Genomic DNA, 24,318 nt, shown 5'->3' with positions numbered 1-24,318 from the left:
AAGACGAACTCCGCATGTCGTAAGTCCCGAGGCACGTAGGACGGCTGCGGGCCGTGTTGCGAAGTGGGCACTGGACGGAATTGCTGGGCCGCGTCCTGGTGCAGGGAAAGCTGTCTGGCGGCCGACCACGGCTCCGTTGTCAGGGGGAGGAAGTCGCCTGGTACTCTGAGCGGTTGGCCGTAGACCATCTCGGCCGCCGAGGCGCGGAGGTCCTCTTTGGGCGCGGTGCGCAATCCCAGGAGGACCCAGGGTAGTTTGTCGATCCAGCTGGTGTCGGCCAGGCTGGCGCGGAGGGAGGCTTTCAAGGAACGATGAAAGCGCTCGCAGAGCCCGTTGGCCTGCGGGTGGTAGGCTGTTGTCCTGTGCAACTTGGTGCCGAGGCTGGCGGTGATGGCATTCCACAAGTGGGAGGTGAACTGGGGGCCTCTGTCCGAGGGTATGTCGGTCGGCACGCCGAACCGGGCCACCCATGTCCAGACGAATGCTCGCGCGACGTCGGTCGTGGTGGTGGAGGCGAGGGGAACCGCCTCGGGCCATCTTGTGGTGCGGTCGACGATCGTGAGCAGGTGTGTGAAACCGTGCGACGGCGGCAAGGGGCCTACCAGATCGACGTGGACGTGGTCGAAACGCCTCTCGGGCACTGGGAAACACTCCAATGGCGCCTTGGTGTGCTGCTGGACCTTAGCGCGCTGACACGCCATGCATGTGTTGGTCCAGTCTCTCACATCCTTGTGGAGTCCAGGCCAGACGAACTTGGCGGACATGAGTTTCTGAGACGCACGCATCCCTGGATGTGAGAGGCCGTGGATGATGTCGAAAACTCGCTTGCGCCAGGCGGATGGGACGACCGGCCTAGGCGAGGGGACTGAGACGTCGCACAAGAGGGTTGTGCCGGCTGCGTGGAAGTGGATGTCGGCCAGAGTGAGGCTGGTGGTTGACGTCTTGAGGGCCTGGATCTCCGCGTCGGCAGCCTGGTCTCTCGCCACGCTGGCGTAGTCGACGCCCAGGTGCACTGCGTGGAGCGAGGGTCTTGAGAGGCAGTCGGCCACCAAATTGTCCTTGCCGGCGACATGGCGGATGTCCGTGGTGAACTCCGAGATGAAGTTGCGTTGGCGCTGTTGGCGCGCGGACCAGGGTTCGGTTACTTTGGCCATGGCGAAAGTGAGCGGCTTGTGGTCCACGAATGCGGTGAACGGCCGGTCTTCCAGGAGGAAACGGAAGTGCCGGATTGCCAGGAACAGGGCCAGGAGCTCTCTGTCGAACGTGCTGTAGGCCTGCTCGTTCTTGCGCAGCTGTCGGCTGAAAAATGCCAGTGGCTGCCATGCGCTTTCGACCCACTGTTGCTGGACAGCGCCGATGGCGTAATCCGAGGCATCCGTGGTGAGGGCGGCCTTGGCGCCCGGGATGGGGTGGGCCAGTAGTGTGGCGTTGGCCAAGGCGCTTTTGGTCTGGTGGAAGGCTGTCGCCATCTCGCTGGAGCAGGTGAGTTGCTCTTTGCCCGTTTTGCCCCTGGTGGCTTCGTAGAGGGGGCGCATGAGTGAGGCGGCCTTGGGCACGAAACGGTGATAGAAATTGACCATCCCCAAAAATTCCTGCAGCGCCTTGACCGAGGTGGGCTGGGGAAAGTCCGCCACCGCCTGCACCTTGGAAGGTAGGGGAATGGCTCCCCTTGGCGAGATTCTGTGGCCGAGAAAGTCAATTTGGGCTGCTCCGAACTGGCATTTGGCCGGGTTGACGATTAGCCCGTGTTGGCTGAGGCGCTGGAAAAGAGAGCGCAAATGCGCGATGTGCTCGGCCTTGCTGGTGCTGGCCACGAGGATATCGTCCAGATAGACGAACAGGAAGCTCAGGTCCCGTAGGACGGAATCCATGAGCCGTTGGAAGGCCTGTGCGGCGTTCTTGAGCCCGAAGGGCATGCACAGGAACTCGAACAGTCCGAAGGGGGTGATGACCGCCGTCTTCTGGACGTCTGCGTGGTGGACGGGGACCTGATGGTAGCCGCGAATCAGGTCGACCTTGGAAAAGACGGACTTTCCTGCAAGGTGTGCCAAGAAGTCTTGGATGTGCAGAATGGGGTATCTATCGGGCGTGGTGGCGTGGTTGAGCCATCTGTAGTCGCTGCAGGGGCGCCAGCCACCGCCCGGCTTGGGCACAATGTGGAGGGGGGACGACCAGGGGCTGTTCGAGCGGCGGATGATGCCCAGTTTCTCCATCGTGGTGAATTCTTCCTTGGCCACCGCCATCTCGGCTGGGTCCAGGCGTCTGGCTCGGGCGAACACTGGTGGTCCCCTAGTGGCGATGTGCTGCTCGACACCATGCTTGGCTGCCGCGGCTGAGAAGGTCGGTTGTGTGAGCCTCGGGAAATCTGCGAGTAGGCGGGCGTAGTCGTCATCCGCCGGGGCAGAGCAGGACCCAACGAGGGCCGGGCTGTTGCTCTGCTGGCAGGCCAGTGAAGTGAAAGTTGCTGCGTCGATCAGGCGCCTGTCGCGGATGTCGACCAGGAGTCCGTGGGCGCAAAGAAAATCAGCGCCCAGCAAGGGATGTGCCACCGAGGCCATCACGAAATCCCACGTAAATCGCTGGCCGTTGAAACAAACCTCGGCCCGTCGCTTTCTAAAAGTAGCGATGGCTGCGCCATTTGCCGCCACGAGGGGTGGGCCGCTGCAGCCTGCCTGGATGTCGAGCTGGGAGGCAGGAATTATGCTGCATTGGGCTCCGGTGTCGCAAAGGAATCTGCGCCCTGAAAGGGAGTCGGTTATGTACAGCAGTTTACCTGCGGTGCCGATGGCCATCGTGGCGGCGGGGGTGCGGTCGAGCGGGCCTAGACGGAGGCGCGGGGCTGGCGCGTTGGGCCGGGCGGCCATCTTGGTTTGATCAAAAGAGCAGGGTGCTCTGCAGCGTTGGGCCTTGTGGCCGAAATGCGCGTGGTAGTAGCATAGTTCTGCGGCCTGGCGTGGCGGCGCGCGCTCGGTGGTGTCGGGGAGCCTCGCGGCTGCACAGCCGAGTTGGGCGACGGCGAAGACTTTGTCCACGGCGGCTGCCAGTTGTACGCAGTCCGTGATCGGGGACCCCGCAAGGGCAGTCTGTACCTGCTGAGGAAGCAGGCTGAGGAAATGGGCCCGAAACAAGAAGCACTGCGGTTCAGAGCCCAGGAGCGCAAGCATCCGGCTCATCAACTGGGTCGGGGTAGAGTCGCCGAGGCCTGGTAGTGAAAGAAGCCTACGGGCCCTCTCCTCCCCGGACAGGCCGTAAGCCTGCAGCAAGCGGCCCTTAATGGTTGAGTACTTGCCGGTCTGTGGTGGGTTCCCCAGCAGGTCGAGAACTTTGGCGGCGGTGGAGCTTGCTAATGCTGAGACTACGTGGAGGTACCTTTCTTCATCGTCTTGAACCCTGCGAAGGGTGAATTGGGCCTCCGTGTGCGCGAACCAAGCTGGTGCTTGGTGTTCCCAGAAAGTGGGGAGCTTCAAGGATGCGGCGCCGGCCGACATCGGGCTGCTGCTGGTTGCCGTCGGGTCGTTGCTGGCCTCTGTAGGGCTACGTGAATCGGGGGCTTCGGCCGCCGACATTCGGGGTCACCAATGTGGGAGACTACAGTCTCCCGCGTAAAGAAATAGGCAACACAGCGAGCTACAAGAAATAGGTCTTTACTCCAACTCTCACAAGACAGTACTGAATTCGTAAAGCCCGCGAACCTGTGATGACTCACGGATTGGTCACCTGCTGGAACCTGATTGGTTTTCCTTCTCTCAGCAGCAGGCGAGTCTGAACATGCCTTATTCCTCTCAGCTTGCAACTGTCTTGCGGGGGGAGGGGAATGCAGCAGTTAAAAGGGGATTATATAGGTTTATCTACATACACACAGTGTTTCCCCAATGTGGTAACGCCACAAAGGTAAGTTTATTTTTAGCCCCGTTAGAAAATGTAATTAATTTTTTCAAAATTTAAATTATTGTTTAAAATAGTTATTTCATGTAATTTATAGTTATTTGAAAAATGTGATTTAAAAAAAAAATTATTTGAAGTTTTAGTGATGTTTTGGGGCTTATAGTATTTATAGGTTTGACAGCTCTTCCTGTCAAACTTATGAATGAAGCATTCCCTGCTACCATTGGCTCTTCATGGTCCACGTGATCCCAGGGGACGCATTGAACTAACTGCGCCCCTGGGATACGCAAGCACTGCGCGCCGGCAGTTGAAGGAGGCCCAGGATCGGAATCCCACGCGGGCCCACAGCTCAACGGCCGGCACGCTAGGTAAGTGCAGGTCGGGGGCTTGCACCCGCGGGAAGCCCCCGACCCGAAGTTCTGGGCCAGTATAATTGATCCACTCCACATATGTGTTAGATATCCCCCTTGAATAGCTACCCTCTGTGCCTCCCTAGGCTTTCTCCAAAAGGCCTATCAAGGCAGCTGTCACTGCCTCGTTGCAAGTAGCAACCCAAAGTGCGCCATCCTTCTCTCTTTCCAATCTACCTGCCCAGCGCGTCCACGGGGGGCTAATCTTGCCAACATTCTTCCCATCCCACTTACATCACCCAACAGTCCAAAGATGTGCGGGTTAGGTTGATTGGCTATGATAAATTGACCCTTAGTGTTAGGGGGATTAAATACGTGGGGTTACAGGGATAGGGTGGGATATGTGTTGGTGTCGGGGTTACGGGGATCGGGTGGGATATGTGTTGGTGCAGGCTCGATGGGCCGAAATGGCCTCGATCTGCACTGTGGGGTTTCTGTGATTTCTGTGAGTACCTCGTTGGACTCTGCCAGTGGATCAATCATCGTTCCTCTCTGCATTTCCCTTCAGAATGTCCACTCACTCGTGAACAAGACTCTTGCCATCTACAACCTTATTGCGGATGATTGCATTGACACTTTAGCCTTGACTAAAACTTGGCTCACAGGTGGTGATACCTTGGCCCTTGCCAAAGCCTCCTTGCCTGCCTATACTTTCCACCACCTGCTCTGTCCAAACCACCGCAGCACTCAGCAAGTCACACCTTGGTCTCTCCCCCTATTCATCTGCCACCTTCTCCTCCTTTATTCCATCCCTCTCACCTCCTTTAAAATCCTTGTTGTCTACTGCCTTAATAAAGCCCCACCCCAATTTTGTCTCCAAGATATCCTCCTTCCTTTCCTCCCTCAGCCACTGTACTGAGTGATGATTCATTCTCGATGATTTCAGTCTCCAACTCAGCTCCCCTTGCCCTCACTCTTCTGATCCACTGCCCTCCTATACTCTGTTAACTGCTCCCTCTATATAAACTCTCATATTCCCTGCCACCCCCTCAACCTCGCCATCTCCTGTGCCGTTTTACTCCCATGCTGTCAATCACTAACAAGGCCATCTCCATTCACTTCTTTGTATCCCCTACTACCCACATCCCCCTAAACCCTTCCAAACCCACTTCCTTCTTGTAGTGTATGTACCTTGAAGAAGGAACTATATTCTGCAGCCCCTGTATACTGCAGTACCAGTAGTGACCACCCCTGTATATAAGCCTGTGCAGTAACTTTGTATAGTAGTTCCAGTTTTGTCTCCATTCAGTAAACACCTGTTATAACCAACTTCTGCAGTCCGTGTCTCAATTACACACGGACGTTACATTGGCGACGAACAGATCCGAACTTACCTACAGTTCTGCACCACCTCACGGGGATCCATCCCTGAAGCGAAGTTGGTAGAGGTCGAGGCCAGAAGGAAGAAATCCAAAAAAAAACAGAAGAAACGGGCGTCGACCATGGGCAACCGCCCTCTGATTCATCGAATTCGAAGATTTGCAGGAGAGGCTGTCGAGAGCTGGGCTTGGTTATCCAGTCTATGGTGTTCCAGCTAATCGGACTGGTGGCAGGTTGTACACTGATCCTTCCTGGGCTGCGGCGGGCTAGAGCTCGATCGGGTGGCTTTTCAACGGGGCCGAGCAGCGTTGTCGGGAAGAGGAGAGAGAGAGAGAGGGTGGAGCACACAGGGCGCGGTCGGTGCTACGAAGCCAGGCAGCGTACAGACCCGAGAAGAGGGAGGAAAGTGTCACATAGGGTCTGCTCTGACGACGGGAACAGTAATTAAAATAAAAGAAATTAGAAGCGCAGAAAGCCGCGAGGAGCTGCAGTTTGCCACGGGGACCGCGGAGAGCGGCGTTGGCAGCAGCACGGGGGGAAGTGCACGAAGACCATAGGGCGTCGCCATCAAGGCATAAAAATGCCAGCAACAGCGCTGGCAGCAGCGGAAAAGGCAGAAAGCGCGGGAGGCGCCATCTTAATCCAGCGGGGAAGAAGGCAAAGCGTGGGAGGCGCCATTTTGTTCAATCGGGGAAGAAGGCAAAGCGCGGGAGGCGCCATCTTAGATCTCCAAGATGCCGAAGACTGGCAATATCACTGCCTTCGATAATGCAATAGAAGACTGGACCACGTATGTGGAAAGAGTCGAAGTATATTGCAAGGCAAATGAAGTAGCCGATGAGAAAAAGGCATCGGTACTACTAAACTTAATGGGCGCAAGAACGTACGGCCTATTGCGGAACCTGATCACTCCAGTCAAACCGATGGAGAAGAGTTTTAACGAAATTGTTGATATCCTACAGGAACACCTAAATCCTACACCGCTGCTGATAGCAGAAAGATTTAAATTCCACAAGAGAAATCAGCATAAAGATGAGAGCAATGCTGATTACCTTACGGAACTACGCAAGCTATCAAAGCACTGCCAGTTCGGAGCAGGACTGGCAGATACCCTACTGGACAAATTTGTCTGTGGACTCCTGAGTGAAGGAACCCAGAACAGGTTACTCTCAGAGAAAGAGCTGACGCTAGATAGGGCTTTCAGCGTGGCAGTATCATACGAAGCAGCAGCAAAGGGAGCTGCGGAAATACAGCAAAAGCCACAGGAATACGGCACCCATGAAATGACACGGGGATTTGAAAAATGTTATCGCTGCGGCAGAACAACCCATGACCAGAAGGACTGCTGGTCCAAGGACAAAACATGCAGGCAATGCGGAAAGATGGGACACATTGCACGAGTTTGCAGGTCTGGGAAGAAGGCTAGCGACAACAAAACGACTACTAAGGAAAAGTACAGGAAAGTACAAAAGATGACGGACAGTAGTTCCGAAGACCAGAAGAGCGATAGTGAATCCGGGAACAAGAGACTAAGCTGTCTCAAACTACACAACGTAATCACAAAAGAGGATCACCGAACCATTTGGGTCACCCTCATGATAGTAGGGTCCCAAGTCAAAATGGAATTGGATACAGGATCAGCCCTGACTGTCATGAATCGACGAGACTACGAGCGGCTATTCTCACACATACCCTTGAAAGACACATCCATTGTCTTGAAGACATATACGGGGCAGAAAATATACCCCAGAGGGAAAATAAGGGTGCCTGTCGAATACAACGGCAAGGAAATACAGAAATTGTATCTGTACATACTGCAAGATGGTGGACCATCGTTATTGGGACGTGAATGGATCAGAAAGATAAGTTTAGACTGGCACTCCATTCAGGCACTGACTGTGGCTGGTAAAAAGGATGACGACGTTACACCTGGACGATTGTCAAAAATCTTGGCTAAGGCCAAAGAGGTATTTCAACAAGAACTGGGAACTCTTAAAGGCGTAACCGCCTCGATAAAAATAGAAGAGAATGCAATTCCCAAGTTTTTCAAAGCAAGACCGGTACTGTATGCAATTCGCCCAGCCGTCGAGGCAGGGCTGGAGAATCTGGAGAATGCAGGCGTGTTAACTAAGGTAGACTGGAGCGAGTGGGCGACACCCATCATTCCTGTCATGAAGAAAACGTAAAACAATAAGTCTGAGGAGGCAAGGAAGGTTCGCATCTGTGGGGACTTCAAGGTGACTGTGAACCCAGTCCTTCACACAGTACAGTATCCTCTTCCGAGGATAGAAGATATTTTCGCCTCACTGTCTGGAGGGAAACGTTTTACAAAAATTGACCTAGCGCAAGCATATTTGCAGATGGAGGTTGAAGAATCCTCTAGGAAATATCTCACGATAAACACTCACAAAGGTCTTTACCAGTATAATCGACTGGTATTCGGAGTTACATCAGCTCCGGCTATATGGCAAAGAGCGATGGAACAAGTCCTGCAAGGGATTCCGGGGACTCAGTGTTACCTGGACGACATCCTAGTGACAGGTGAAAGTGACAGTGAACACCTTGCCAACCTAGAGCAGGTGCTCACTAGACTAAGAGAACATGGGCTATGAGCCAATCGCTCCAAGTGCGAATTTTTAAAGAAACAAATATCGTATTGTGGCCACGTGATTGATGAAGAGGGGTTACATAAGTCCCCTGACAAAATTGAAGCGGTAGTTAAGGCTCCAGCGCCTGAAAATGTGTCGCAACTGAGGTCATTCCTCGGATTGGTGAATTACTACCGTAAGTTTTTGCCGAATTTGTCCACAATTCTGGATCCACTGAACGCCCTACTACGAACTGGAGTAGCATGGAAATGGAGTGATGAATGTAAGCGGGCCTTTCAGAAGTGTAAAGGCCTGATCACTTCAAGAGAAGTATTGGCTCACTACAACCCATCACTACCGATAAGACTGGCGTGTGATGCGTCTCCCTACGGCGTTGGAGCAGTACTGTCACATAAATCCCTTGATGGTTCAGAGAGGCCGATAGCTTTTGCGTCACGCTCGTTAACTGCAGCCGAGCATAACTACGCCCAGATTGACAGAGAGGCCCTCAGCCTGGTGTGGGGGGTGAAGAAGTTCAATCACTACCTGCACGACAGAAATTTACTCTACTAACTGATCATCAACCTCTTGTCTCCATTTTCAACCCTAAGAAGGGCGTCCCGATAATGACAGCACAACGGCTACAGAGGTGGTCCCTTTTCCTAGGGGCACACCAATATGACATCAAGTACAAAGGAATTAAACAGCATGGGAATGCTGATGGATTGTCGCACCTACCGTTGCCGACGGTGGAAGAAGCACCTGCAGTGGATCCTGTGGAGATATTCCACTCGACCATAGTCGAATGTCCACCTGTGACGAATGCAAACATAGAAAAGGAAACACGAAATGACCCGACACTCTCAAGGGTCTATGATTTAATGGTGAAGGGATGGCCAGCACATGGCGAACCACTGTTGCCAGCATTCTCGCCGAGAAGAGAACAGCTGTCAGTGTGCCGAGGAACCTTGATGTGTGGATCCAGAGTAGTAATTCCACCCAAATTGAAGGATAGAGTGCTCAATGAGCTTCATGAGGGTCATCTGGGAGGGGTAAAAATGAAGAACTTAGCCAGAGCGTTTGTGTGGTGGCCGGGAATCGATAGAGAAATCGAAGAGATGACCAAGAGCTGTACAGGATGCCAGAAGGTCCAAAACGCCCCACCACAAGCCCCTCTACATCCATGGGAGTGGCCCTCATCTCCATGGCAAAGGGTACACATTGATTCTGCTGGTCCATTTATGGACTCGATGTTTTTAATTGCGGTGGATGCACATTCAAAGTGGCCAGAGGTAATAAAAATGTCCTCAACCACCACAGAAAAACTATCACAGTCTTACGAACCATATTCGCCAGAAATGGGCTGCCTGAACAGATTTGCTCCGACAATGGACCACAGTTTGTGTCTGAAGAGTTCCGGAGGTTCTTAAAGAACAATGGTGTTAAGCATTACACATCCGCCCCATATCATCCAGCCACCAATGGATTGGCTGAGAGGTTCATTCAAACATTCAAGAAGGCTATCAAGGCAATGTGTAATGAAGACATACCCCTCCAACACAAGGTGGATAACTTCTTGTTTGCCTACCGGAATGCGACACATGCGGTTACCAACCAAACTCCAGCCATGATGTTCTTCAATCGAAGACTAAGATGCCGCTTGGATTTAGTTAAGCCAAACATCAGAAGAGATGTGGAGAACAGACAGTTTCAGAATATGAATGAAAGGCCAACCAGGAGTTTCAAGATAGGTCAACCAGTTTTGGCCCGGGACTACCGCACAGAGAAATGGCAGCCAGGAACGATCTGCACACGGCAAGGACCTCTAATGTATACCGTGGACGTTGGAGAGAGCATTGTAAGACGCCATGCTGACCAGATTCTAGAGTCACTGGAAAATGTCAAATCTACACCACGATCCTATACACCTGGTGATGAAACCGAAGTACCAATTGCATCTACCTCAGAATCGGTGATATTGGAAGCAAACGAACCAAACAACGACGTTGATCCCGAATCAACTTTGCCAGAAGAACCTGATACCCCAAAGAGGCGTTATCCGGACAGAATCAGGAAGCCTCCTCAAAGACTGAATTTATAATTGATTAACTTCAGCTAATGTATATAGCAACTGTAATTGTAAATATGTTATTTAATTATTAATCGAATGTTATGTACTGTTTAGCTAAAAGGGGAGGAATTGTAGTGTATGTACCTTGAAGAAGGAACTATATTCTGCAGCCCCTGTATACTGCAGTACCAGTAGTGACCACCCCTGTATATAAGCCTGTGCAGTAACTTTGTATAGTAGTTCCAGTTTTGTCTCCATTCAGTAAACACCTGTTATAACCAACTTCTGCAGTCCGTGTCTCAATTACACATGGACGTTACACTTCTGCTGGACAAAAAAACTCTCCTCCAAGTCGCTTACAATTGCATTTTCAAACTCCCGTCTGCCTAGCTTTTGGCTAGTGTTCGCCACAATATTTCTGCAACTTCACCACCGCCCCCCCTAACCCCCCCACCCCACCCGAATTCCTCTGAATCTGGCGTCTTGTGCAGCTGCCCCTCCCTTCACCCACTGTTGGTGACAGTGCCTTCAGCTGCTAGGCCTCATGACCTGGAATTCCTTCCCAAAACTCCTTTGCCTTTCCACCTCCTTCTGTTTCTTTAAGATCCTCCTTTAAAACCTACCTTTTAGACTAAACTTTTGGTCATGTTTCCTCACATCTCCTTCTTTGGCTGGCCTTTCATTCTTTCCTTAAGACCCTGTGAAGCACCTTGGGACAATTTTTCTTTGTTAAAGGTTCTATATAAAGGCAAGTTGTTGCTACATCGATACAGATATGTACTCTCTCGGCTCTGTGTCAAATGATATAACATAAGGAGAAGGAATTGGCTCATGTGGTTTGTCAGAAAGTTGACTTTTAATCTGTGGGACATTGATTCAGATTAATACTTTTTCTCTTTGAGGAACATTGGGTGGTGCCTATCAGAGAATGGACTTTAATCCTATCCAGACATTAGGAATGAAGATTTCTGTATGAGGAGAAGCAAAAGTCTTCAGTGAGTGATTTTAAATAGTTGTAATGAGGATCTTAGTAGCATACAACAACAACAACAACAACTTGTATAGGTCCTTTAACATGGTAAAACGTCCCAAGGCACTTCACAAGAGTATTATAAGACAAAATATTGGACACCGAGCCACATAAGGATAAATTAGAGCAGGTGACCAAAAACTTGGCCAAGGAGATAGGATTTAAGGAGCGTCTTAAAGGAGGAAAGAGAGGTAGCGAGACGGAAAGTTTTAGGGAGGGAATTCCAGAGCTTAGGGCCTAGGCAACAGAAGGCACGGCCACCAATGGTTGAACGATTATAATCAGGGATGCTCAAGAGGGCAGAATTAGAGGAGCGCAGATATCACGGTGGGGGGGGTGTTGTGGGGCTGGAGGAGGTTACAGAGGTAGGGAGGGGCAGGGCCATGGAGGGATTTGAATACAAGAATGAGAATTTTGAAATCGAGCTGCTGCTTAACCGGGAGCCAATATAGGTCAGCGAGCACGGGGGAGATGGGCGAACGGGACTTGGTGCGAGTTAGGACACGGGCAGCCGAGTTTTGGATGACCTCAAGTTTACGTAGGGTAGAATACGTCCATAGCAGTAAAGTATCCTAAGATTTGACACCAATTACTTAAAGATGGCATGTGCTTGAAAGTGAAATTATACATTGGTTCTGGTAAACTGAGACGGAGAATACAATCTCTGGTGCCTGTAGCACTCCCATCTCCCTGCATTATGCAGTCTTCAGGACTGAGTACTTTTAAGAGGTACGGTAATGTAATTGTTATGTTGTTGGACTAGTATTCCAGACACCTGGATTAATAATCCAGAGAATGTAACTACAAGTCCCGTCATGGGACTTTGGGAATTTTAATTCAGTTTAGAAAATCAGGAAATAAAGAGCTGGTATCAGTAAAAGTGACCATGAAGCTGTTGGATCGTCGTAAAAACCCAACTGGTTCACTGATGTCCTTTAGAAAAGGAAACCTGCCATCCTTATCCGCTCTGGCCTATGTCCCACACTTAACTGCCTTCTGAAGTGGCCTAGCAAGCCACTTATTTATATCAAACTTCTGCAAAGAATAACAAGAATAAAACCAGACCTTGTCTGCGGCCCAGGAATCAAATAGAATCAGGACTTGATGAAGATACACCCAGCCCAGTCGATCCTGCAAAGTCCTCCTCATTACCATCTGGTGTCAAAGTTGGGAGAGTTGTCCCACAGACTAGTCAAGCAACAACCTGACATCGTCATAATCACAGGATCATGCCTATCAGCCAACAACCTAAATTCCTTCATCACCACCCCTTGGTATGTCCTGTCCCACCGGCAGGACAGACCCTCCAGTGGTGAGAGCAACGTCTGAACTACATCAGAATCCTACCCCAAGAAGGAGTGGAATTTCTGGGCTAGTGTATTATTCTTGTATAATATCCTCTATTCCCATAAGCTAGCCACTTCATATCCCACGCGTAGTGTCAAAACATCATAATAGCCCTTCTTTCTCCTACATGATGTGGAGACAAACAGCAAATCTCAGTAATCATAATGAGAGTGAACGGATTTATTTATGATCTTCAGTAATAACAATAAAAGTTAGAGTTTTCCAACACATCAGTGGATTAATCAATCATTTAGTGTAGTACTGAGCCACACAGACCATGAAGTTCCAAGATTCAGTTCTTGGCCTGTGCTGCATTAACTGATTTAACTGGGGTAGTGCCATGGTAATAATAATGCAGCTGGGACAGGAGGGGGAAAACCAGCCTATTCCTGATCATTGTTCAGTGATCCTCTGATGGAAAAATCACATGTGTGGATATTGAATGAAAATCGTCTATCCTCCCATGGAGCAATACCTTGCCAACAGTGCCTACCCTCACACATGAACAACAACAACTTTCATTTATATAGCACCTTTAAAATAGTAAAATGTCCCGAGGTGTTTCAGAGGAGAGTTATCAGAGAAAATTTACCACCGAGCCACACAAGGAGAAATTAGGGCAGGTGCCCAAAAGCTTGGTCAAAGAGACAGGTTTTAAGAAGCATCTTTAAGGAAGAAAGTTAGAATCATAGAATCAACAACAACAACAACAACATGTATTTATATAGCACCTTTAACATAGTAAAACAGCCCAAGGCACTTCACAGGAATATTATAAGACAAAAAATTTGACACCGAGCCACATAAGGCGAAATTAGGGCAGGTGACCAAAAGCTTGGTCAAAGAGGTAGGTTTTAAGGAGCGTCTTAAAGGAGGAAAGAGAGGCGGAGAGGTTTAGGCAGGGAATTCCAGAGCTTAGGGCCTAGGCAACAGAAGGCACGCCACCAATGGTTGAGCGATTATAATCAGGGATCCTCAAGAGGGCAGAATTAGAGTAGCGCAGATATCTTGGGGGGTTGTGGGGCTGAAGGAGATTACAAAGATATGGAGAGGGTGAGGCCATGGAGGGATTTGAAAACAAGGATGAGAATTTTGAAAGCGAGGTGTTGCTTAACCAGGAGCCAATGTAGGTCAGTGAGCACAGGGGTGATAGGTGAACGGGACTTATTGCAAGTTAAGACATGGGCAGCCGAGTTTTGGATCACCTCAAGTTACATAGGGTAGAATGTGGGAGGCCAGCCAGGAGTGCGTTGGAATAGTCAAATCTAGAGGTAACAAAGGCATGGATGAGGGTTTCAGCAGCGGATGAGCTGAGGCAAGGGCGGAGGCGGGTGATGTTATGGAGGTGGAAGTAGGCAGTCTTTGTTATGCTGCGGATATGTGGTCGGAAGCTCATTTCAGAGTCAAATATGACACCAAGGTTACGAACAGTGTGGGTCAGCATCAGACAGATGTTCGGGAGAGGGGTGGAGTCAGTGGCTAGGGAACGGAGTTTGTGGCGGGGACTGAAAACAATGGCTTCGGTCTTCCCAATATTTAATTGGAGAAAATTTCTGCTCGTCCAGAATTGTATGTCGGACAAGCAGTCTGACAATTTAGAGACCGTGGAGGGGTTGAGAGAAGAGGTCGTGAGGTAGAGCTGGGTGTCGTCAGCGTACATGTGGAAACTGACGCTGTGTTTTCGGATGATGTCGTCAAGGGGCAACATGTAGCTGAGAAATAGGAGGGGGCCAAGGATAGTTCCTTGGGGGACACCAGAAGTTTACGGCACAGAAGATAGCGATTCAGCCCATCGTGTCTGTGCCGGCCGGAAAAGAGCTGTCCAGCTTAATCCCAAATTGATGAGAGTAAGAATTATATCAACCCATAATAATATAAAATATGTGCATAATATACACTATAATAAAGGTAGAACTGTATGCAGAGCTATAACAACTGAGTTTGGATAACCATGTGAATCATTTAAGATTTGTCGCATGCCGTTTATAGTTTTGTAATATAATATCTGGAATATGACATTGTGTATAAGCAGACCGCCCCTCCCGCCCCCCCACCCCGTCCCCCCCCCACCCCCCTGAAGGCATGAGGCAAAGGAAGTTATACTGACACTCTATTACAGACCCCGTTAAGCATGTACTAAGTACCCATCACCAAAACAATAGGCGGATCCCTGTGGGGAAGTAATTAGCTGCACTCGCAAAAGTCTCAGCCCCAAAAGCTGTCTACCGGGTCACAGGATATAGACAGTGACTCACACAGCTTGCTGAGAGAGACAAGAAAATATATCAAAACAAAAGATTTTAACTGTATCATAATTGTGCAGCCTCCAGGCACCAAGGAGAATTTCCTGTCTTCCTTAATAAAAGGATTATTGTGGCTGTCTGAGGTTAGAAAGGTTTAGCACATCCTGTCAATGTAGGCGTTAAATAACAGGGAGTATTTTAACCTCTTCGCCCAGCGAAAGCGCTATGGATGATTAAGATAGCAGGGTGGCTTTGCGCCGTGTTCCGACATGTTTTTGTCCCCCACCATTTTAACCAGCCTGATATCAGGTAGCGGGAGCATAATTTAAATGGCAAAGTCATCGGGACTCATGCTCAATTTTAACCGCGGGTCCGACTAAGGCCCGCACAGTCTCAAACACACAACAGGAAAGTGTGATTTATTTTTTATTTTTTAAGTTTTCTTGTGAGCCAGGAGCAGCAGGAGTAGCATTTGTGGTCCTAGCCTCCGTTTCAACGATCGGCTGCGATAGTAACAGGTAGGCGGGAAGGGTGCAGGAAGAAGGTTTAGCGGCCGTGAAGCCCAGAAATATGGTTTTCCCGGAGGTCCTGCCAAATTTAACAGCAGGGTCAGATTATACAAAAAATTCTCTGTTTCCCAGCCGCAGACAGCAGATTGAAGGCTGGCTGGCTATTGGGGGCGTAGGCCTGCGGCTCCAGGTTGCAGCCGGGGATCTGGCATCGGCAAGGGGGTAAGTGATTGTGGGGGGGGGGGGGTCAGTGATCGGGAGGGGCGGTCGGTGATCGGGAGGGGGTGTCGTTGATCGGGAGGGGGTGTCGGTGATCGGGAGGGGGGGTCGGTGGTCGAGAGGGAGGGTCAGTGATTGGGAGGGGGGTCGGTGATCGGGAGGGGGGTCGGTGAACGGGAGGGGGGTCGGTGATCGGGAAGGGGGGGTCGCTGATCGGGAGGGGGGTCAGTGGTCGGGAGGGGGGTCAGTGATCGGGGGGGTCAGTGATCGGGAAGGGGGGTTGGTGATCGGGAAGGGGGGGTCGGTGATCGGGAAGGGGGTCGGTGGTCGGGAGGGGGGTCAGTGATCGGGAGGGGGGTCGGTGATCGGGAGGGGGGTCAGTGATCGGGAGGGGGGTCGGTGATCGGGAGGGGGGTCGGTGATCGGGAGAAGGGTCGGTGATCGGGAGGGGGGTCAGTGATTGGGGGTGTCAGTGATCGGGAGGGGGGTCAGTGATTGGGAAGGGGGGTCGGTGATCGGGAGGGGGGTCGGTGGTCGGGAGGGGGGTCAGTGATCGGGGGGGTCAGTGATCGGGAAGGGGGGGTCAGTGATCGGGAAGGGGGGTCAGTGATTGGGAAGGGGGGTCAGTGATCGGGAAGGGGGTCAGTGATCGGGAAGGGGGGTCAGTGATCGGGGGGGGGTCGGTGGTCGGGGGGGGGGTCGGTGGTCGGGAGGGGGGTTCGGTGGTCAGAGGGGGTCGGTGATCGGGAGGGGGGGTCGGTGATCGGGAGGGGGTCAGTGATCAGGAGGGGTGTCGGTGGTCGGGGGGTCGGTGATCGGGAGGGGGGTCAGTGATCGGGAGGGGGGGTCGGTGATCGGGAGGGGGGGTCGGTGGTCGGGAAGGGGGTCAGTGATCGGGAGGGGGGTCAGTGATCGGGAGGGGGTCAGTGATCGGGAGGGGAGGTCGGTGATCGGGAGGGGTGGTCGGTGATCGGGAGGGGGTGTCGGTGATCGGGAAGGGGTATCGGTGATCGGGAGGGGGTGTCGGTGATCGGGAGGGGGGTCGGTGATCGGGAGGGGGTTCAGTGATCGGGAGGGGGTCGGTGATCGGGAGGGGGTGTCGGTGATCGGGAGGGGGGTCAGTGATCGGGAGGGGGTTCAGTGATCGGGAGGGGGTCAGTGATCGGGAGGGGAGGTCGGTGATCGGGAGGGGTGGTCGGTGATCGGGAGGGGGTGTCGGTGATCGGGAGGGGTGGTCGGTGATCGGGAGGGGGGTGTCGGTGATCGGGAGGGGGTCGGTGATCGGGAGGGGGTCGGTGATCGGGAGGGGTGGTCGGTGATCGGGAGGGGGTGTCAGTGATCGGGAGGGGGTGTCGGTGATCGGGAGGGGGTGTCAGTGATCGGGAGGGGGTGTCGGTGATCGGGAGTGGGGTGTCGGTGATCGGGAGTGGGTGTCAGTGATCGGGAGGGGGTGTCGGTGATCGGGAGGGGGTGTCAGTGATCGGGAGGGGGTGTCGGTGATCGGGAGTGGGGTGTCGGTGATCGGGAGGGGGTGTCGGTGATCGGGAGGGGGGTCAGTGATCGGGAGGGTGTGTCGGTGATCGGGAGTGGGGTGTCGGTGATCGGGAGGGGGTGTCGGTGATCGGGAGGGGGTGTCAGTGATCGGGAGGGGGTGTCGGTGATCGGGAGTGGGGTGTCGGTGATCGGGAGGGGGGTCGGTGATCGGGAGGGGAGGTCGGTGATCGGGAGGGGTGGTCGGTGGGTGGGAGGGGGTGTCAGTGATCGGGAGGGGGTATCGGTGATCGGGAGGGGGGTGTCGGTGATCGGGAGGGGGGTCGGTGTTCGGGAGGGGGGGTCGGTGATCGGTAAGGGGGTCGGTGATCGGGAGGGGGGTTCGGTGATCGGGAGGGGGGTCGGTGATCGGGAGGGGGGGTCGGTGATCGGGGGGGGTCGGTGATCGGGAGGGCGTCGGTGATCGGGAGGGGGGGCTCGGTGATCGGGAGGGGGGCTAGGTGATCGGGAGGGGGGCTCGGTGATCGGGAGGGGGTGTCGGTGATCGGGAGGTGGGTCAGTGATCGGGAGGGGGTGTCGGTGATCGGGAGGGGGTGTCGGTGATCGGGAGGGGGGGGTCGGTGGTCGAGAGGGAGGGTCAGTGATCGGGAGGGGGGTCGGTGATCGGGAGGGGGGTCGGTGATCGGGAGGGGGGTCGGTGATCGGGAAGGGGGGGTCGCTGATCGGGAGGGGGGTCAGTGGTCGGCAGGGGGGTCAGTGATCGGGGGGGTCAGTGATCGGGAAGGGGGGTCGGTGATCGGGAAGGGGAGTCGGTGATCGGGAAGGGGGGTCGGTGGTCGGGAGGGGGGGTCAGTGATCGGGAGGGGGGTCGGTGATCGGGAGGGGGGTCGGTGATCGGGAGAAGGGTCGGTGATCGGGAGGGGGGTCAGTGATTGGGGGTGTCAGTGATCGGGAGGGGGGTCAGTGATTGGGAAGGGGGGTCGGTGATCGGGAGGGGGGTCGGTGGTCGGGAGGGGGTCAGTGATCGGGGGGGTCGGTGGTCGGGAGGGGGGGTCGGTGGTCAGAGGGGGTCGGTGATCGGGAGGGGGGGTCAGTGATCGGGAGGTGGTCAGTGATCAGGAGGGGTGTCGGTGGTCGGGGGGGTCGGTGATCGGGAGGGGGGGTCGGTGGTCGGGAAGGGGGTCAGTGATCGGGAGGGGGTTCAGTGATCGGGAGGGGGTCAGTGATCGGGAGGGGAGGTCGGTGATCGGGAGGGGTGGTCGGTGATCGGGAGGGGGGTGTCGGTGATCGGGAGGGGGGTCGGTGATCGGGAGGGGGTCGGTGATCGGGAGGGGTGGTCGGTGATCGGGAGGGGGTGTCAGTGATCGGGAGGGGGTGTCGGTGATCGGGAGTGGGGTGTCGGTGATCGGGAGGGGGGTCGGTGATTGGGAGGGGAGGTCGGTGATCGGGAGGGGTGGTCGGTGGTCGGGAGGGGGTGTCAGTGATCGGGAGGGGGTGTCGGTGATCGGGAGGGGGGTGTCGGTGATCGGGAGGGGGGGCTCGGTGATCGGGGGGTGTCGGTGATCGGGAGGGGGGGTCGGTGATCGGGAGGGGGGGTCGGTGATCGGTAAGGGGGTCGGTGATCGGGAGGGGGGGTCGGTGATCGGGAGGGGGGTCGGTGATCGGGAGGGGGGGTCGGTGATCGGGGGCGGTCGGTGATCGGGAGGGGGTCGGTGATCCGGAGGGGGGGCTCGGTGATCGGGAGGGGGGCTAGGTGATCGGGAGGGGGGGCTCGGTGATCGGGAGGGTGTGTCGGTGATCAGTAGGGGGGTCGGTGATCGGGAGGGGGGGTCGGTGATCGGGGGGGGTCGGTGATCGGGAGGGGGTCGGTGATCGGGAGGGGGGCTCAGTGATCGGGAGGGGGGGCTCGGTGATCGGGAGGGGGGTCGGTGATCGGGAGGGGGTCGGTGATCGGGAGGGGGGGCTCGGTGATCGGGAGGGGGGCTCGGTGATCGGGAGGGGGGGTCGGTGATCGGGGGGGTCGGTGATCGGGGGGGGTCGGTGATCGGGAGGGGGGTGTCGGTGATCGGGAGGGGGGGTCGGTGATCGGGAGGGGGTAAGTGATCGGGAGGGGGGAGTCGGTGTTCAGGAGGGGGGTCAGTGATCAGGAGGGGGGGTCGGTGATCGGGAGTGGGGGTCGGTGATCGGGAGGGGGTCGGTGATCGGGAGGGGGGTCGGTGATCGGGAGGGGGGTCGGTGATCGGGAGGGGGGTAAGTGATCGGGAGGGGGTCGGTGATCGGGAGGGGGGTCGGTGATCGGGAGGGGGGTCGGTGATCGGGAGGGGGGTAAGTGATCGGGAGCGGGGGTCGGTGATCGGGAGGGGGGTCGGTGATCGGGAGGGGGGTAAGTGATCGGGAGGGGGTGTCGGTGGTCGGGAGAAGTCGGTCAGATTGCGGGGGAGGTCGGACAGTTTGCGGGGGAGGGGGGGCGGTCAGATTGTGGGGGGTCAGGGAGGTCAGACAGATCGCGGGGGAGTTTACAGGTTAGCTTGTCTCCCTTCAGCATCCCAAGGCCCGGGAAACCTGGACTGCAGGTGTTAAAAATAAAAGTGACGTTAAAATGGAGGCACGCAGGCTCCTTCAAAATATTTTAAGGACCGAGCCGCCTTCTGAGAGCGGGTTGGTCACCCACCCCCGACCTGCCTCCATAAAATGGCAGGTTGGGGTTGGGTTGCCCATTAAAAAAAATTTTAACCCTCCACTTCCCTGTCCTAGGGGGGTTAAAATGACCCCATAGTTAAATGGGATCTAATGTGGCCTGCTCTAAACAGCCTTCTACTAAGCGAAAGCATGCTGGCCTTAGATCACCGGGCTGTTAATTGTAAAAGATTCCAAAGAAAATCAATTTGTTTTCACGAATAAAGAGATCATGGCGAAATTTCATCCGAGCATTTATAATTGTGAAGTAAATCAATTCGGTGGATGTAAATGTATATGCGGAATAAGAAAAAATAAAAGAACATGATTGCATGTAAAGGAGACTGCGAATTAGATGTAAATTCACAAGGAATGTAACTCTGAAGAGAACTACCCTCCTCTTTCCAGTATAAAAAGTGTGAGAAACCTACCAGGCTGGATCTCCCAACAGAAACATTACACTTTGATAAGATATCAAGCAAATCCACCTCCCAAACTCACGACCTCTACTGCCTAGAAGGACAAGGGCAGAAGGCGCATGGGAACACCACCTCCTGAAAGTTCCCCTCTAAGTCACACACCATCCTGACTTGGAAATATATCGCCATTCCTTCATCGTTGCTGGGTCAAAATCCTGGCACTCCCTCCCTAACAGCACTGTGGGAGTACTTTCACCACATGGACTGCAGTGGTTCAAGAAGGCGGCTCACCACCACCTTCTCAAGGGCAATTAGGGATGGGCAATAATGCTGGTCTTGACAGTGATGCCCACATCCTGTGAATGAATTTTTAAAAATTATAAGATTAATATTAAGGTAATTGGCAAAATAACCTGAGGGGAGATGAGAATTTTTTTTACGCAGCAAGTTGTTGTGATCTGGAATGCACAGCCTGAAAGGGTGGTGGAAGCAGATTCAATAGTAACTTTCAAAAGGAAATGGGATAAATACTTGAAACGGAAAAATGTGTAGGACTATGGGGAAAGAACAGAGGCGTGGGACTAACTAGATTGCTCTTTCAAAGAGCCGACACAGGCACGATGGGCCGAATGGCCTCCTTCTGTGCTGTATCATTCTATGATTCAATGAAGTCCATCTCAGGCTGGCTGCCATTATCTTGAATGGCGATAAGCATCCTTCATGGTCCAGAATGTCAATCCCACGTAATGTTACGGAAAGCTCAGAACTAGTTTGGCAAAGGCAATAGATTATTGTAATTTATAGTTCAACATCTTCTCAGGTGGCATCAAGTCTATGAAATAACATGCAGAATTATGGAGAGAGTTGGAGAATATGATCTTCGGGTTCAAATGCAGTGGAGGTGGAATAATTCCTGATTAGAAAGACAGTGAAAAAATACAAATTTGGAATTTACAGGTGGAAGAGAGAATAGCGTCTGATTATGGAGAGTGGGAAGATGCAGGCTTGGCACAGAATAAGTTAAGGTGTCTCACTGGGAAATAAAGGAATGATACAAGTTTGACACTGGAAGAAATAAATATAACACCTTATTCAATTTAGAACAGAGTGTCAAGACACATACATAATGGTGGAATTAAATAAGGTTAGACTAATCTGTGATTCGGGAGAAAGTGAAAACATATATCTTAACATGGTTGGTATTCTCACCTAATGATTCCTGGAGATAGGCTGGCTTTGTCCAGATGGTTCCTGTTCTTTTCATTTACCAGTTCTATGGTGCCCATCTTTGCGGTCACTCTGTCATTAAAATCCATCACCTATATTTCAACGTTTCATTACTTTTTCAGAGTGCCATCTAAGAGGGGAAAGAAACAAGTATCCATTTCAGCATCAGCTTTCAGTAGGCTGTTCATGAAGCAACATTGTTGGTAGTCAGATAGCTTCACAGATGTAAACAGCATAATATAATAAAGTTTTGAATGATTCCGCTTTTAATAAGAATACCCGTAACTGTTTACTTTTGGAACTGTAATTTCTAAAACATGAGGACTGAAGCACACCTTCTTGGCACAATTATTAACTGCCAGCCCCCCACTTCTCACCTGAAAAATTGGGAGGACAGCAATCGATAATTAAGGGGATATCTCAGCCACTCGTTGATGCTTAGGTTCACTTCAATATTCACTGAACTGATTGGCTCTAACCTTAGGAAGTGAGAATTCTCTCTCTCTCTCTCTCTCTCTGACTGTTGCATATCCAAATTTCTGTAGACTGGCTGCTCCTCCATTTACTCAGGAAACCAAGGGCTTGACCTTCGACCTTGTAGTGTATGCACCTTTAAGGGGAGAACTACTTCTTACAGCTCCTGTATACTGTAGTACCGGCAGTGACCACACCTGTATATAAACTCTGAGTAGGGATCTGTACAGCTGGTTTTAGAGTAACCCTCATCCAGTAAACACCTGTTGATTGTTCCCTGCAGTCTCTTGTCTAGTTATTGAAGGACACACATCAAGATACACGGATCTAACATTGACGACAAGAAGATTCAAACCTACCTGCAACTCTGCATCACCTCCCAGGGATTCGCTCCTGGAGAACAGTGAAAGAAGAAGGCCGAGTCCAGAAGCACGGGCGTCGACCATCCAGCGGAGACTTGAGCATCGCAGGGGAGGCTGTTGAGAGCTGGGCTTGGTTCTCCAGTCACGGTGGTCCAGCGAAACGGGCTGGCAACAGGTACGGCGCAGACCCTTCCCGGACAGCGGCGGCTAGAGCCGACCGATGGCACAGAAAAAGGCCGAGCAGTGTCGACGAGAGAAGAGAGAGGGTAGAGCGCACAGGGCGCAGCCGGTGTTCAGGACCGAGCGGCGTCAACGAGAGAGAGCAGAGCATAGCCGGTGTTCAAGGGCCGAGCAGCGTCAACGAGAGCGAGAGGCGCGCAGGAAAACGCGCAGAGCGCAGCCAGTGTTCAAGGGCCGAGCAGCGTCAGCAGGGAAGAAAGGAAAGCGCGGGAGACGCCATTTTGAGCCAGTCTAACCACACCCAGGGATGCCAAAGAGTGACAGTGTCACAGCGTTCGACAATGAAGTCGAAGATTGGACGACATATGTTGAACGCATAGAAGTGTACTGCAAGGCGAATGAAGTGCCAGATGACAGGAAAGCGCTGGTATTGTTGAATTCAATGGGTGCAAAAACGTATGGCTTACTGCGAAACCTAGTAACCCCAGAGAAGCCAGTGGAAAAGGATTTTGAAAACCTAGTGTCAATCCTACAGGACCACTTAGACCCCACACCGCTGCTGATAGCAGAAAGATTTAAGTTTCACAAAAGGAACCAGCATAAAGATGAAAGTAATGCTGAGTTTTTAACGGAACTGCACAAGCTATCGAAACACTGCCAGTTTGGAATGGGACTAGCAGATACTTTAAGGGACAAGTTTGTGTGTGGGCTTCAAAGTGAAGGAACCCAGAAACGGCTTCTATCAGAAAAGGATCTTACGCTGGACAAGGCTTTCAGCATGGCAGTATCACATGAAGCAGCAGCACGGGGCGCGGCAGAGATACAACGGAGACCGCAAGAATATGGCACAAATGAAATGTCATACGGAACAGTGAAGTGCTATCGCTGCGGCAGAACAACACACGGCCATAAGGATTGCTGGTTCAAGGACCAAGTGTGCAGACAGTGTGGAAAAGTAGGACACATAGCAAGAGTCTGCAGGTCGGAAAAGAAAACCAGCAGCAAGAAATCCCCACAGGAGAAGTACAAGAAGGCACATAAGGTGACGGAGAGTAGTGCAGACGAACAGAAAAGTGATACAGACTCTGGAAGCAAGGAGCTGGGTTGTCTGAAACTACATAATGTGATCAAAACGGAGGATCACCAAACTATCTGGGTCACGCTCAAGATAGCAGGAGTCCAAGTGAAAATGGAATTGGACACAGGATCAGCCCTAACAGTCATAAACCGAAGGGACTACAAGTGGCTATTCTCATATATACACTTGAGAGATACAGAGATTGTCTTGAAGACGTACACGGGGCAAAAAGTCTACCCCAAAGGAAAAATAAGGGTGAACGTTATATATAACGGCAAGGAAACACCAAAAATGGACCTATATGTATTGCCAGATGGAGGACCACCACTACTAGGACGTGAATGGATCCGGAAGATACAGCTAGATTGGCATTCCATACAATCACTGACTGTAGATGCCAAAAAGGATGACGACGTCACACCTGGACGACTGTCAAAAATGCTAACTGACGCACAAGAAGTGTTCCAGGAGGGACTCGGAACACTAAAAGGCATAACAGCGACGATCAAAATAGAGGAAAATGCCAGCCCAAAGTTTTTTAAGGCCAGACCAGTACCTTATGCGATCCGCCCAGCCGTCGAAGCAGAGCTGGAAGGTTTGGAACGTTCAGGAGTACTGTCCAAAGTGGACTGGAGCGAGTGGGCTACACCCATCGTTCCTGTAATGAAGAGGTCGTTGAGTAATACGCCTGGGGAACCAAAGAAGGTTCGCATCTGTGGGGACTTTAAGGTGACAGTGAACCCAGTCCTTCACACTGTACAATATCCGCTTCCGCGGATTGAAGATATT

Source organism: Somniosus microcephalus, chromosome 3 (genome assembly GCF_052327205.1).
Source record: "Somniosus microcephalus isolate GS21.2 chromosome 3, FLI_Smic_1.0, whole genome shotgun sequence".
Taxonomy (NCBI): domain Eukaryota; kingdom Metazoa; phylum Chordata; class Chondrichthyes; order Squaliformes; family Somniosidae; genus Somniosus; species Somniosus microcephalus.
This window is presented reverse-complemented; position numbering follows the sequence as displayed.